This window comes from Adiantum capillus-veneris, chromosome 28 (genome assembly GCF_014529385.1).
Source record: "Adiantum capillus-veneris isolate H3 chromosome 28, ASM1452938v2, whole genome shotgun sequence".
NCBI lineage: Eukaryota > Viridiplantae > Streptophyta > Polypodiopsida > Polypodiales > Pteridaceae > Adiantum > Adiantum capillus-veneris.
Window position 1 is genome coordinate 92,552,896 of NC_140958.1, and position 13,794 is coordinate 92,566,689.

A 13,794-nucleotide genomic window follows, 5' to 3' on the forward strand; every position below is an offset into this window, starting at 1 on the left:
TGGAGCTCGTCGGGTAGTCGTGCGCGTCGTAGAAGCTGCTGGAAGGTCGGTCCGCTCTAGGTGGCAGAAGCTCTCTCCACAAAGTCAATAGTGAGAATGAACTAAAAATGGGGTGAAAATTTCTTATAATGGAGGTCCCAGAACCACTTTTCATGAAATTTGACATGTGCTCCTATCTTCTTGCGAGATGCGGTTTAAGCTCAAAAATTTCTTGATTTGGACTCCATTTGCTCTGTTTACAAGAAATTTGGCTTTTCGGTCAAAACCTGGCCAAAACACGCTTTCCGCTCCAGTCTCATAATTGCACCCCCACTGTACCATAGGTTGTCCTATAGTCATTGATCATCCCCATATTTTTTGTTTTTCATTATGACTGTTTTTCACCTGCTTTTTGTATTTTTGAAGTTTTTCTGCCGAAAATTAGCAAAATTAAAAGGAAAATAGCAAATCAAACCCAAAAAATCCCCAAAAATCATAATAAATTACAAACATCACCGCACAACATTATATACACTCAGATGCAATTTTTATGGCCGGATTTCTTCGTTTTACCAATATTTTGCCCAAAAATTGGCTATTTCTACTTATATACACACACCTAGGGGCTTGATTTGGCGTTTGGCTCCATATACCTGTAGATACATGCTGTATAAGGGCATCTATACTTGGGTTACTCCAGAAAAGTTCGCAATCAAACAACAACCCTTAAAATAGTCGAAAATCATGCCCTTTCTTGCTGTTTCTGTTATTGGTTCCGCATTTGAGAATGCCTCCCCCCCTCCTAGCCGGAGTCCTCTCGGACGACAAGGTATCGCCTCGGACTATGTGCCGTGAATAGGTTGAAAAGTTGTGCTAATGCCTGGCCGATTAATGTGGCCCTACTTTATGCATACTCGGTCAATGCATGGAAAAATTAATGTTGTGCAAGAGAAGGGAATAAGCAAGATGCTTATTGGCATTCGTCGTCGAGGTTTTCTGTTTTCTTTGCAAATAACAGCTGTAACTCTATTGCTCTCTGTTTAATTGTCTTTTTTGCAAAAGGCACTTGCTTTGCCGACACTGTTGATGGAGTGGTAGCTGTTTCTAAGGATATAATTGGCTGGGCCGGAATGGCCTTTACTTTCCATTGGTATTTTGTTGCTGCCGTTTTTTTAAGATGTTTTGGCATACGCTTGTTTGCCACTGGTTTGTTGTGTCGGTTTTCCTTTTTCAAATGCAGTTGTTTGCCTTCCGTTGTTGCTTGTACTGAAGGGAGTTCCTTTTGCTTTTGTTTTGGTATCCAAATGTGAGTGACATTTGGGTTATGTCTAAGCATTTTCTTTGGGATCCATATCTGTTTTATGCCCTTGGTTTGTGGTTGAACCATCTGCTTTGTTGGAATTCTGTTGTTGCATTGTTGTTTGTCCGCCATGGCCTTTCTATCCTTCCACATCCATACTTGTTTCCCTTGTTTTGGTAACCTAGATCTTTGCATTGCGGCCGGTGACTTCATATGTCTGTAATTAGCATGGTTGGCTTTTACCTGATTGTTGGTCTCGGGTATCAGGTTGTTCTTTGATGGTGTTTTTGCTTTTGGCTTCTCTTCCAGTGATTGCATGGATTGCAGCTGATCATTCTGGTATTGCTGAGAAAAGGCTATCACCTGTTGTTCATGTGCATGCTGAATTTTGACTGCCTTTGCATTTCAATCTATCTGCACATTGTACTCTTTTTGCCAAGGTTGCCCCAACATCATTTGGTGTTGTGTGCTTTCATCCGCCACCACATAGAATTTGTGTGGGTAAATATATTGATGTATCTGTACATGCAATATAGTCCATCCCAATGTTTTCAACGGGTGTGATGTGCTAGTTTCCAGCACTTGAGGAGTAGGATGAAGTTGACCTGTGACTTTGAGCTGTTGGTATAATCCGTAAGAGATCAAATTTGCTTGAGCTCCCGAATCAAGCAATGTTGTTGATTCAACTTGATTGCTGCCCACTTTGACCGCAATTATTGGCTCCATTGTTTCTTCATCCAACGTCGTCAGTCGAATGGCATTGATTCGCAATGGTGGTCCACTTTGTTGTTGTCGTCACATAAGTCTTCTTTTTGCAATGCGTTCTTGTGCTTCTGCTTGAGCTTCCTCTCGTACTCTCTGTTTTTCCTTCATTCTTTGTTTTCCTTGATGAATTTGTTGGAGCATCTCCTGTGTGAGTGGTAGTTGATATCTCTTCAGTCAACATCCACTAATCCAGTTTGGCATTTCTTCACCTGCTAATGTGGCAAGCTTGACAGCTCCACTTTGTGATAGATCACTAATCACAAATGATCCCATCCCTCGCTTTTTAATTTTCTTGGCATGTTGCTTCAAGGTATAAACAAGTACGTAATCACCTGTTTTGAACTCTTTAGTGCGCACATGTTTGTCGAAAAATTCTTTTTGTCTTCTCTTTTTAGCATAGATTGAAGCGACAGCTTGTAAGCGGAGTTCATCTAGCTTTTCAAGATCATCTATTCTTGAAGAGAGCTCATGCCCTGTCCATTCTAACCTTTTTGCTACTCGTAGAGTTGGAATTAAAAATTCTATGGGTAGTATAGCATTTAGGCCAAACACCATGTTGTATGGTGTTGTTCTGATTGACGTTTTGTAAGCTATCCTATATGCCCATAGTGTTGAGTGTAGCTGCTGATCCCAATCTGTTCTTGATTCTGACACTATTTTAGTGAGAACCGTGCATAGTGTTTTATTTGTGGCCTCGGCTTGTCCATTGGCTTGTGGATGGTATGGTGCAGATTTCCTATGTATGACCATGAATTCCTCTAGCAGATATTCAATGACTTCATTGAGAAAATGTGTCCCACGGTCACTGACAATTTCTATGGGTAACCCATAACGTACAAAAACATTCTCATACAAAAATTGTGCAGTGGTGCGTGCATCAGCTTTTTGTGTTGCCTTAGCTTCGACCCATTTTGTGAGATAGTCCATAGCCACAATGATATATTGGGTATGGGTGCGATATGCAGGGGGTGATATAGGTCCCACAAAATCAATGCCCCATTTTGCAAATGCTCTTGCTCCCATCATTGGCTGTAATGGCATCTCATCTCTTTTTATTGGCACCTTGGTGCGTTGACATGCGTCACAACGCTTTACAAACTCTTCAGCATCCATGTGCAATGTAGGCCACCAAATTCCTGCGGTTAAGACAATTTTTGTCGTCTTATCGCCCGAAAAATGGCCTCCACTTATTCGGCTATGTGCATGTTCTAGAATCAGCAGGTATTCGCTTTCACTTGCACAGATTCTAAGTTGATTGTCCTTTCCTCGCTTATAGAGTTGGTTCCCAATTAACTGAAAGTCACGAGCTTCCAGCTCTATAGCTTTTTTTCGTGCTTTTGTGATGTTCTCGGGGAACATCCTGGTGGTTAAAAAGTCAATGATATATTGACTCCATGCAGGTGCTATGTTCACCTGAAACAAAGTTGCGTGATCCACTGGTCTTTTGGCACTACATATAGTACAATTGGTAACATAAGAATGTGTGTCTGCATACATAGTTGGCCAATAAACCCCTAACTGTTTCAGTCTCTGGTGTGTTTTCACTGTTGAACAATGAAATGCACAATCCTGGACATGTGCCTCTTCAAGGTAACACTCGAATTCTTCCGGATTTATACATAATGGTAGGATTTGGTCCGATCCAAAATGATACAGCCGTCCTGCTATCAACTAGAAGTTTTTTGTTTGTCGAATTGTTTGCTGTTTGGATCTGTATTCCGTATTATCAACCCCACTTCCAAAGGAAAGAATGCTAACAATTTCTTGAGACCATTTGGGTACCATTTCAATATTGAAAAGATAAGCATCTGGTATGTCATCATCTACTCGTTCAGGAGCTTCCTCGTTGTGTATCCGTGAAAGATGATCCGCTCGTAGATGGGTTTTACCATTTTGACCACCACTGTGAAGTCAAATTCTAGTGAGAGGCGGAAGTGAAAAAAATATAGACCCGGTGGCCTCTACACCAAGACTATGCACAATGGCCTCATCATGGGGAATACACAATAGGGGCACCACCTAGCAAGATGTGCGGCTAGGACGCATACATATACACAATGAAGCATGCATGGAAAACAATTTCAAGATCCACGCCCAAATGTGGAATGGGGTGGTCGGAGAATAAGGTGAGAGGAGTGGTGAGTGAGTGAGAATGGGCTCGCTACGCGTGCATGTAGTAAGGAAGATAAGGAGGTCAGGGATATATGCAAGTATGCTCACTTCTCATACAAAAGGTGGCGAATCCGCACACCTTAAGATGGAAGTAGCAAGATGATAGGAATATGAGAGGGAGAGAGAGTGTGTGTGTGTGGTGGCGAATCCGCACACCTTAACATAAGTAGAAATTTTTTTTTGGCAAGGAACAAGCATATACCATACTCACAATGAGATGTATCCAAAGCGACACAAAGTATGGCACCAAGATGGAGTGTGTTGATTGCTTGCAAAAGATGAATACAATAGGTAGCGTATGGCAGGAAAATGAGAAGGGAACAAGATCGTAGGAGGCATAATGGAGAGATGGGAGTTGATGGCGAGGAATATCATGAGTGTGTCCACCCTTCTTCTTCTTGAAATTGTGCCTTCAACCCTTAATTACAAGTGGTGTGGAGGTGTGGTGCTCATCTTTTGTGCATGGTGATGGTGATGATGATGGTGTTGTGATTATGTGATTAGGGTTCATGCTACAAGCATGTAGCATAAGAGTGTGTATGGATAGGTGAGTGTATGTGTGTGTGTGTTCTCTCCCCCCAAGTGAGCTCTCATGGCCTCCTTATATAGGGAAGGAGGGAAGGATTTAGCAATATTTCTATTTGAGGTGAGTGTCCCACTTTGGTGACTAGGAAAATGGGGTGCATGTGACTGTGGCTCCCATCTTGTCTCCTCATTATTTAAAATACCAGAGTCAATAGAGAGAGAAGAGAGAATGTGGGTAGGATGTAGGGGATAGGAAATATTTACAATAGTCTAGCTTTGGATAGACATAAGCTTATTAGGGAGAGAAGAGAGAGGTAAGAAAATTATAAGAGAGGTTGTCGAAGGTGGATATTTGTTGATGAGGATGGATCCTCCAAAAATGGTGATAGAATTACTCTAGACTAGCCAAGACCTCATTAAAAGAGCCTTGTCTCTTGTAATCATGCTTGAAGACTTGTAGAACCATAGCCATTCTAGAAGGAAGAAAAGTGGGGATGGCCTGTGTCACCATTACACGAGAAAACTAGGGTCCACTACAAAAATCATATCTCCGTGTTCATAACTCCAAAAATTCTGAAAAAAATTGAGCTAAAAGTTGAGATCACGAGCTACATCTTTCTTGTTGAACGCTCCTTCAGATTCGGGGTTCTTCTTTACTTAAAAAATTCAGCCAAATAATGTATTATTTGTGGGTGCAAAAGTCTTTTGGTGGTCCCCTTTGAGTGGACTTCTCTCTTGCCTTCAAGTGTAAGCTCCTTCATGTGTATGAAAACATGACCTAGAGTGTTGAAAAGATTGTCAATCATCTAGATGGAGGTATTATTGAAATTTGAAAGTGGGGTTGACGTTTGAAAATGAAAACTAGTGAATAAAATATTTGGTAGAGTGGAATAATATATATACATGAAAAAATATATTAGAAAATACTAGAATATATATATATATATATATTTAATATTTAAGGTCAAAAGAGAGATCAACAAAGAAAGTTTACTTATTTATGCTACATCGTGATTAATTAGCATAAGTCTTATTTATTTAATAAAGGCTAAAACGTTTGTGAAAAAGGGAAGAAAAAATCAAAAGTAACTTATATAATAGGAAATATTTTTGGTAAAAGAGAAAAAAATATGGGGGGGTTCCCATGCATGGAAAAGCATGCTTCATTAGCCCTCCCCCTAAGGCTAGAGGTATTTATGCCTCTAGCTCTGTTCTTGAGCATGTTGAAATAGAGTAGGATTTCTCCTTGGTGGCTGGTAGATCCTTGTAGGGAATAATGGATCCCTTGGAAGCATGAGGCTCCCCAAAGTTCTTTTCGGTGTCCACCTGGGTCCCACACTAAGCGTAAATCCATTGTATGCAATAATGTCCTCTTCAGAAGATCACACTTATAATGATTCTTGAGTCCACAAGCTGCACAAGAATTAACTCTTGCATAAGTGATAGAAGGTATGGAAAGAACTTGATCATTCCTTGAAAGTATTCCAAAGCGGGACCATGCATGGCTTCCTCGTCCAGACACATAGCCAAAAGGGAGTAAGAAACCATAATCCTCATATCTTGCTTGTTTTCCTTCTTCATGCCAAATTGATAGAGACCTGTTGCCCACATGGATAGATTGCATGGTTGATGCCTGTTGCACAAGAGAGCCCACCATGTACAAAAGATAAACTGCAAACCACATTTTGAAAAATGACTCCATGTTACCACTAGTATGCAAAACCATTCTTCCTTGATTGGTGTGTCCTAGATTGATTCCACTAGTTGTTGATGTCAATCCTGCCACTCTTGTCGCAACCCAACTTAAAGAGCTTCCCAAATTAATGTTACACACAATGTTCACAGTTAGAAAGGAAAACCTAAAGTGCCAGTAGACCTCAATTGCATTTCTCTGCATGAGTCTTTCACCAATCTCGTGCCATAGGGGTAGTTGAAGTGTCTTCACCACTTTCACATGTGTTTGCAAATTTGAAGGTTCCACCTTGTTGTGGTTGAATGTGAGGCCCATTACCTCAATGGAGCTATCACTTCCTTCACTCCCTGTTGACTCCTCCTCTGAAGTGGTTGAAGAGTCACCACTAGAAAACTCATCTATAGAGGTTTCTAGATCCATGTCGCATTGTCGACCTGTCTTCATGTTGTAAAGTATTGGCTTCCCTTTGGCATCTCTCATCTGGATTATGCCGGTGTCCCAGTCCTGCTTAGCTCTCATATCCATAAGCCAAGGCCTCCCTAGAATGATAGGATAGCCCTCCCCTTTGTGTGGCATGACAAAGATGTCCACATCTACCTCGGTGTTGAATGCCTTTATCCTAACTGCATTTATGACACCAACACATTGAACTTTTAAATTATTTGCCATTTTGGCTCGGCATGGTGCCGGCCGACTCACCTCTAAACCCAAACGGTGCATTATTTTTTCACTCATGATGCATATTTGTGCGCCACCATCGATGTAGATATTGGAGATGTGTTGCCCTTTTATGTAAGCATCCATCACTGGTAGTATGTCGTCTAGATTCCTCCCAGAGATAGCCCCAGCTATCTTTGGCTTTGGTCGCCTCGTATTAACCATCTTTGTCCATTGTCTCCTCACCCTAGGTGCTAGGTGGAGTAACCGGGGCCAGGTGATTTTTGGGCCTTGCACAGAAACATCTTGAACCAAATCATATGGTTTAGAACATTCACCCAAAGAGAAATCTACAATGTCAATTTTACGTGGTGACTTGGACGGCTTTTTGCTAGATTCCCCTTTAGTCTTCATCTTTTCTTCCTTTTGGGAAGATTCACCATACCTAGCGCGTTTTACCCCAATGGCATCTACTCCTTTAACCTTGGTCTTATCCTCCTCCACTTTCTCCTTTCCCTTACCTTCAAGACTGATGACGCTTACTGTTTGATTGCCAACTGGTGGTGGGGGTAAGGGTGGAATGAGAGGTTGTGGTTGTGGTGGTGGTGGTGGTTGAATCGGTGGTTGTAAGATTTGCATGGGTGGTGCTTGTCGTGGTGCCCTCGGTGGTGGTGGTCTTGCTCTTGGTGGTGAAACCTGGTTTTGTCTGGCTCCTCTGTTGAAATTCTGCCTCCTTGGTTGTGGACAGTAGTACATGCCATGACCATCCTCCCCACAATTGTAGCAGTGGTATTCTTGGTTTTGCCTTCGTTGTCCTCTTCCTTGCTCTTGGTTGCGATTGTGTGCATGCCCTTGTTGTATCAAATGGACTGAGAGATTCTCAAGTTGATTGATGATTCGATTGAGCAGGTCTTGCTGATCTTCAATTGGTTCTTGTGGTTGAATCCTCTGGGCGGCTGTTGTAGGTGGTGCTAGAGGTAGTCGGGTCCTAACGGCTTCCTCTTCATCGATATTCCTGGCTTGTAGGCGCAACTTCTTGTCTTTAAGGCGGGCCACTTCAACTGCTAGCTCATACGTAGCAGGAAACCTTCCCTTCACCTTCTCTTTAAGATTTGGCCATAACCCAGCCACAAACCGATCTTTCTTTAGGAAATCAGGTGCCCCCTCATCCTCTCTTAGCGATGCAACCCATCGCCCCCATAAATCTACAAACTTTGACTCATATGATGCGTATTCCAGCATACTGCCCTGCTTCAACTCTGTCAACAATTGCCATAGCTTCTCTGATGTTGTACCCTCTCCAAAACGCTTGACAAAGGCTGCCCTTAATAAGTCCCACCGTTCCTTGGTTTCTTGTGCCAAGGCATTGTACCATGATCTTGCCTCCACCTTCATTAGAAGTGGGAAGATGCGCAAGCGCGAAGCATCATCATCTCTCGCAGAGATGACACATGCTATTTCCAAGTTGTTTAGAAAGTCTGCAGCATCCTCGCCCACCTTACCAGTAAAGGTTGGAAATGCTACACTTGCCATGATTACTGAGAGAGAGCTAGAAAGACACACTTCTTAACTTGCAAAATTTTTTTCTTCTTTACAAGGAGGCGTGTATACCCTATTATACTAGGACATAGATTAAAACTTCAAACGGTACATTGCCTTGTACCAAAGGTAAAACAAATGGCTGATCTGATGCCAGAACCTCAAAAAACCGCTCCCCACCCGGCATGGTGTCAATGACGTGCTGGTAGTGAATCTTCAAGTCCAATATTACCTTGATTGAGCGTACACGTGTTGGTATGTGTGATCTGTCTTGAGGTAGGTTGTACTGATTCATGTGAAGCTTAAAGGTGCTTAGTCACTGTCCAAGCTTGTAGGAGAGGGTGGTGTTCTTTCCTGAAACAAACTCAGTAGATCCCTAGTTTCTCTAGTCAGAGTGTGAGCCAATGCTTCTGTTATCTGTGCTGCAGCATCAGGTGCGACTTGAAAACTGACTATGATAATTACCTCGGTGACTTGAGTTACCCGATTCTCAAAGTAGAATAGTGTTGATTCTCTATTGTGCAGAGCTCCTTCCATTTTGTTGTTGTTGGTTGGTTGTAGGTTGCGGACATGGTTTCCACCTCCTCCTTCTTCTTCTTGGCACTTGGCCTATGTATATCCACTGGGTTTGGCGCGTTGGTTGACTCTCCCACTTCAAATCGATTACCGTTACGCCTGGCACTCGAGCTTCGATGGAGACGCGGAGTTCGTCTAGTTGTGCTTGGAGCTCTTCTTCTTCTGTCGTCCAGTTAGAAAATCCTTCATACTCATTCATCCATTCACAATAGTTTAGGGTTTTCAGTCTTGTAAACTGAAGGGTTTCAAGAGCCCTCCTCAGTGGGGGCACCAAATGAGAGGCGGAAGTGAAAAAAATATAGACCCGGTGGCCTCTACACCAAGACTATGCACGATGGCCTCATCATGGGGAATACACAATAGGGGCACCACCTAGCAAGATGTGTGGCTAGGACGCATACATATACACAATGAAGCATGCATGGAAAACAATTTCAAGATCCACGCCCAAATGTGGAATGGGGTGGTCGGAGAATAAGGTGAGAGGAGTGGTGAGTGAGTGAGAATGGGCTCGCTACGCGTGCATGTAGTAAGGAAGATAAGGAGGTCAGGGATATATGCAAGTATGCTCACTTCTCATACAAAAGGTGGCGAATCCGCACACCTTAAGATGGAAGTAGCAAGATGATAGGAATATGAGAGGGAGAGAGAGTGTGTGTGTGTGGTGGCGAATCCGCACACCTTAACATAAGCAGAAATTTTTTTTGGCAAGGAACAAGCATATACCATACTCACAATGAGATGTATCCAAAGCGACACAAAGTATGGCACCAAGATGGAGTGTGTTGATTGCTTGCAAAAGATGAATACAATAGGTAGCGTATGGCAAGAAAATGAGAAGGGAACAAGATCGTAGGAGGCATAATGGAGAGATGGGAGTTGATGGCGAGGAATATCATGAGTGTGTCCACCCTTCTTCTTCTTGAAATTGTGCCTTCAACCCTTAATTACAAGTGGTGTGGAGGTGTGGTGCTCATCTTTTGTGCATGGTGATGGTGATGATGATGGTGTTGTGATTATGTGATTAGGGTTCATGCTACAAGCATGTAGCACAAGAGTGTGTATGGATAGGTGAGTGTGTGTGTGTGTGTTCTCTCCCCCCAAGTGAGCTCTCATGGCCTCCTTATATAGGGAAGGAGGGAAGGATTTAGCAATATTTCTATTTGAGGTGAGTGTCCCACTTTGGTGACTAGGAAAATGGGGTGCATGTGACTGTGGCTCCCATCTTGTCTCCTTATTATTTAAAATACCAGAGTCAATAGAGAGAGAAGAGAGAATGTGGGTAGGATGTAGAGGATAGGAAATATTTACAATAGTCTAGCTTTGGATAGACATAAGCTTATTAGGGAGAGAAGAGAGAGGTAAGAAAATTATAAGAGAGGTTGTCGAAGGTGGATATTTGTTGATGAGGATGGATCCTCCAAAAATGGTGATAGAATTACTCTAGACTAGCCAAGACCTCATTAAAAGAGCCTTGTCTCTTGTAATCATGCTTGAAGACTTGTAGAACCATAGCCATTCTAGAAGGAAGAAAAGTGGGGATGGCCTGTGTCACCATTACATGAGAAAACTAGGGTCCACTACAAAAATCATATCTCCGTGTTCATAACTCCAAAAATTCTGAAAAAAATTGAGCTAAAAGTTGAGATCACAAGCTACATCTTTCATGTTGAACGCTCCTTCAGATTCGGGGTTCTTCTTTACTTAAAAAATTCAGCCAAATAATGTATTATTTGTGGCTGCAAAAGTCTTTTGGTGGTCCCCTTTGAGTGGACTTCTCTCTTGCCTTCAAGTGTAAGCTCCTTCATGTGTATGAAAACATGACCTAGAGTGTTGAAAAGATTGTCAATCATCTAGATGGAGGTATTATTGAAATTTGAAAGTGGGGTTGACGTTTGAAAATGAAAACTAGTGAATAAAATATTTGGTAGAGTGGAATAATATATATACATGAAAAAATATATTAGAAAATACTAGAATATATATATATATATTTAATATTTAAGGTCAAAAGAGAGATCAACAAAGAAAGTTTACTTATTTATGCTACATCGTGATTAATTAGCATAAGTCTTATTTATTTAATAAAGGCTAAAACGTTTGTGAAAAAGGGAAGAAAAAATCAAAAGTAACTTATATAATAGGAAATATTTTTGGTAAAAGAGAAAAAAATATGGGGGGGTTCCCATGCATGGAAAAGCATGCCTCACTAGCAATATAATAAACCAGCGTACGATTCTCCATGTATTGCATGGTTTATTTACCAGATACAAAAGAGCTTGATGATCTGTGAAGAACACAAATTTGTTTGCAAGCAAATAATGCCGAAATTTCTTTACAGCATAAATCATTCCTAACCCTTCACGCTCGGTGGTTGTGTAGTTCTTTTCTGCACTGTTTAACTGTCGGCTCGTATAGCAAACCGGAAAATCCATTGTTCCGTCTCCAGGTTGAGAGCTAGAATACTTCCAATGGCATATGCTGAAGCATCAATGTGCACATGGAATATCTTTTTCCAATCTGGTGCCTTTAGTACAGATGCTGATATAAGGTTTTCCTTCAGCTTTTGGAATGAAGTTTCACACTCCTCGGTCCACTCGAAATTGACTAGCAAACGATACAGAGGTTGTGCGATAATCGCATACATGTATATGAATCTTCGATAATATCCGTAGTGTCCCATGAAGGATTGCACTTGTTTCGCATTAGTAGGCCTGGGTAGGTCTACAATGACTTTGACTTTGTCTAGGTCTGTGGTTATGCCATTTCTTGAGACAATGTGTCCTAAAATGCGGCCTTGCTTAACCATGAATACACACTTTTCCGGGTTAAGACAGATTCAATATGTCCTGCATTTTTGAAAGACCTTTTGCAAATGGTCGATATGTTCCTCTCGTAGAAGAGAGTGTACACAAAGGTCATCCATGTAAATTTCTAAGAATATTCTTAGGTATTCCTTGAATGCGTGCGTCATTAACCTTTGGAAAGTGGTTGGGGCATTAGTTAAGCCAAATGGCATAACTCGATACGCATAAATCTCCCATTCTGTGGCAAACGCTGTTTTGTGTTGATCCTCCCTTGCTATTGCCAGTTGGTTGTATCCTGAAAACCCATTCAGAAAGGAATAAGCCCGTTTCCCGGCCACTCGCTCAAGCACATGTTCTGTGGTTGGCAAGGGATAATTATCCCTGATGGTGGCTGCATTTACCTTTTTGAGGTTTACACACACTCGCAGTTTTCCATTCTTTTTGGGAACTACCACAATGGGTGACACCCAATCTGTATATTCAATCTCATAGATGAATTCAACTTCCATCAGTTTATCAATCTCTTCTTTGATTCGTTTAGCAAATGTGTCATTATATGTATAAGGACGTTGTTTGCTAGGTTTTGCATCCGATTTCAAAGGAATTGTATGTTGACATATCGATGGATCAACTCCTTTGAGGTCTTTATAGGACCAAGCAAATACATCTTTATACTTCTTGAGAAGTTGGGTTAGCTGTTCTTCCTCTTCAGGCTCTAAATCGTTAGCTATATAGACCGGCTGAGGCTTTTCACCTGGTTCTGCAAGGTCTATCTTTTTTGCATTTTCAGGCCCATTGTAAGATTCTTGGTTGGTTCTTTCCCTGACTGGTGGTGTCATGATGATTTTTCTGTCCTAGATAGTAAACTTTCGATAGTGTGATGGTACATTCATGTTTTCCTTTTCTGACTCCCCTTTACCCTCACTATCTTCTTCAGTAGTCCATATATCTCTCAAAGACCGTTTCAGTTCTTGGTATTTCTTTTTACGCTCCAATTTGGTCCACTCTTGATCTTTTGTTGTTTGTTTTTTTTATTTTGAGATTTTTGTGATTTTGTTTCAGTTTTAGCTTTTCGTACCTGTTTTATTTCCTCTCGCGTTCTTTCTTCTCGATCTTTTGAGAATCTTCCTGATATTTGATCTTTTACACAATCCTCTGCTTTTACAAGCATCAAATAGTGAGTTTTACCTTTTATCTTGGGCATCAGGCTCTCTCTTGCTTTGTTTCCTGCTCGTTTCCTCCTAAAGCGTTCCTGGCGTCTAGGGTGTTGATTAGCAAAATCATAAAACTTGATATTCTCGGTTTCATTTCCACGCTCACTTGAGGTGTCTGAACACTCATTATCTGCATCATCATTTACTTCCAAATGTTCAGAGGAGTTGTAAAACTCTTCTTGTTCTGGTGGTTCTATCGTCTCTTTTTCTCCTGGTATAACGCTTACCATGTAATAGGGTAACACATCATAGCCATCTTTATCGCAAAATTTTGTTGTTGGACTGTCAGTAATGGTACAAACATCCAATGTTGCTAGTATTTGTTCCCATTCTAGAGGTTCCAAGGCATCTTCAGGGAAAGGTTCCGGAATATACTCTTTGTCCTCTATCGCCCTTTGTAAGACGCATTCCTCTCTTCTTAAGCTTCCACAATGTGAAGCTCTGCACATCCATAGCTCTTTTGGTTGCCCTAACCATGCTGGGAGTTCTGATCCTGCTACTGTGGCTGAATCAAACTCTTCCACAGGTGTTTGGTTCACATCTTTGTAACTATGGTCTTTCAGGTGT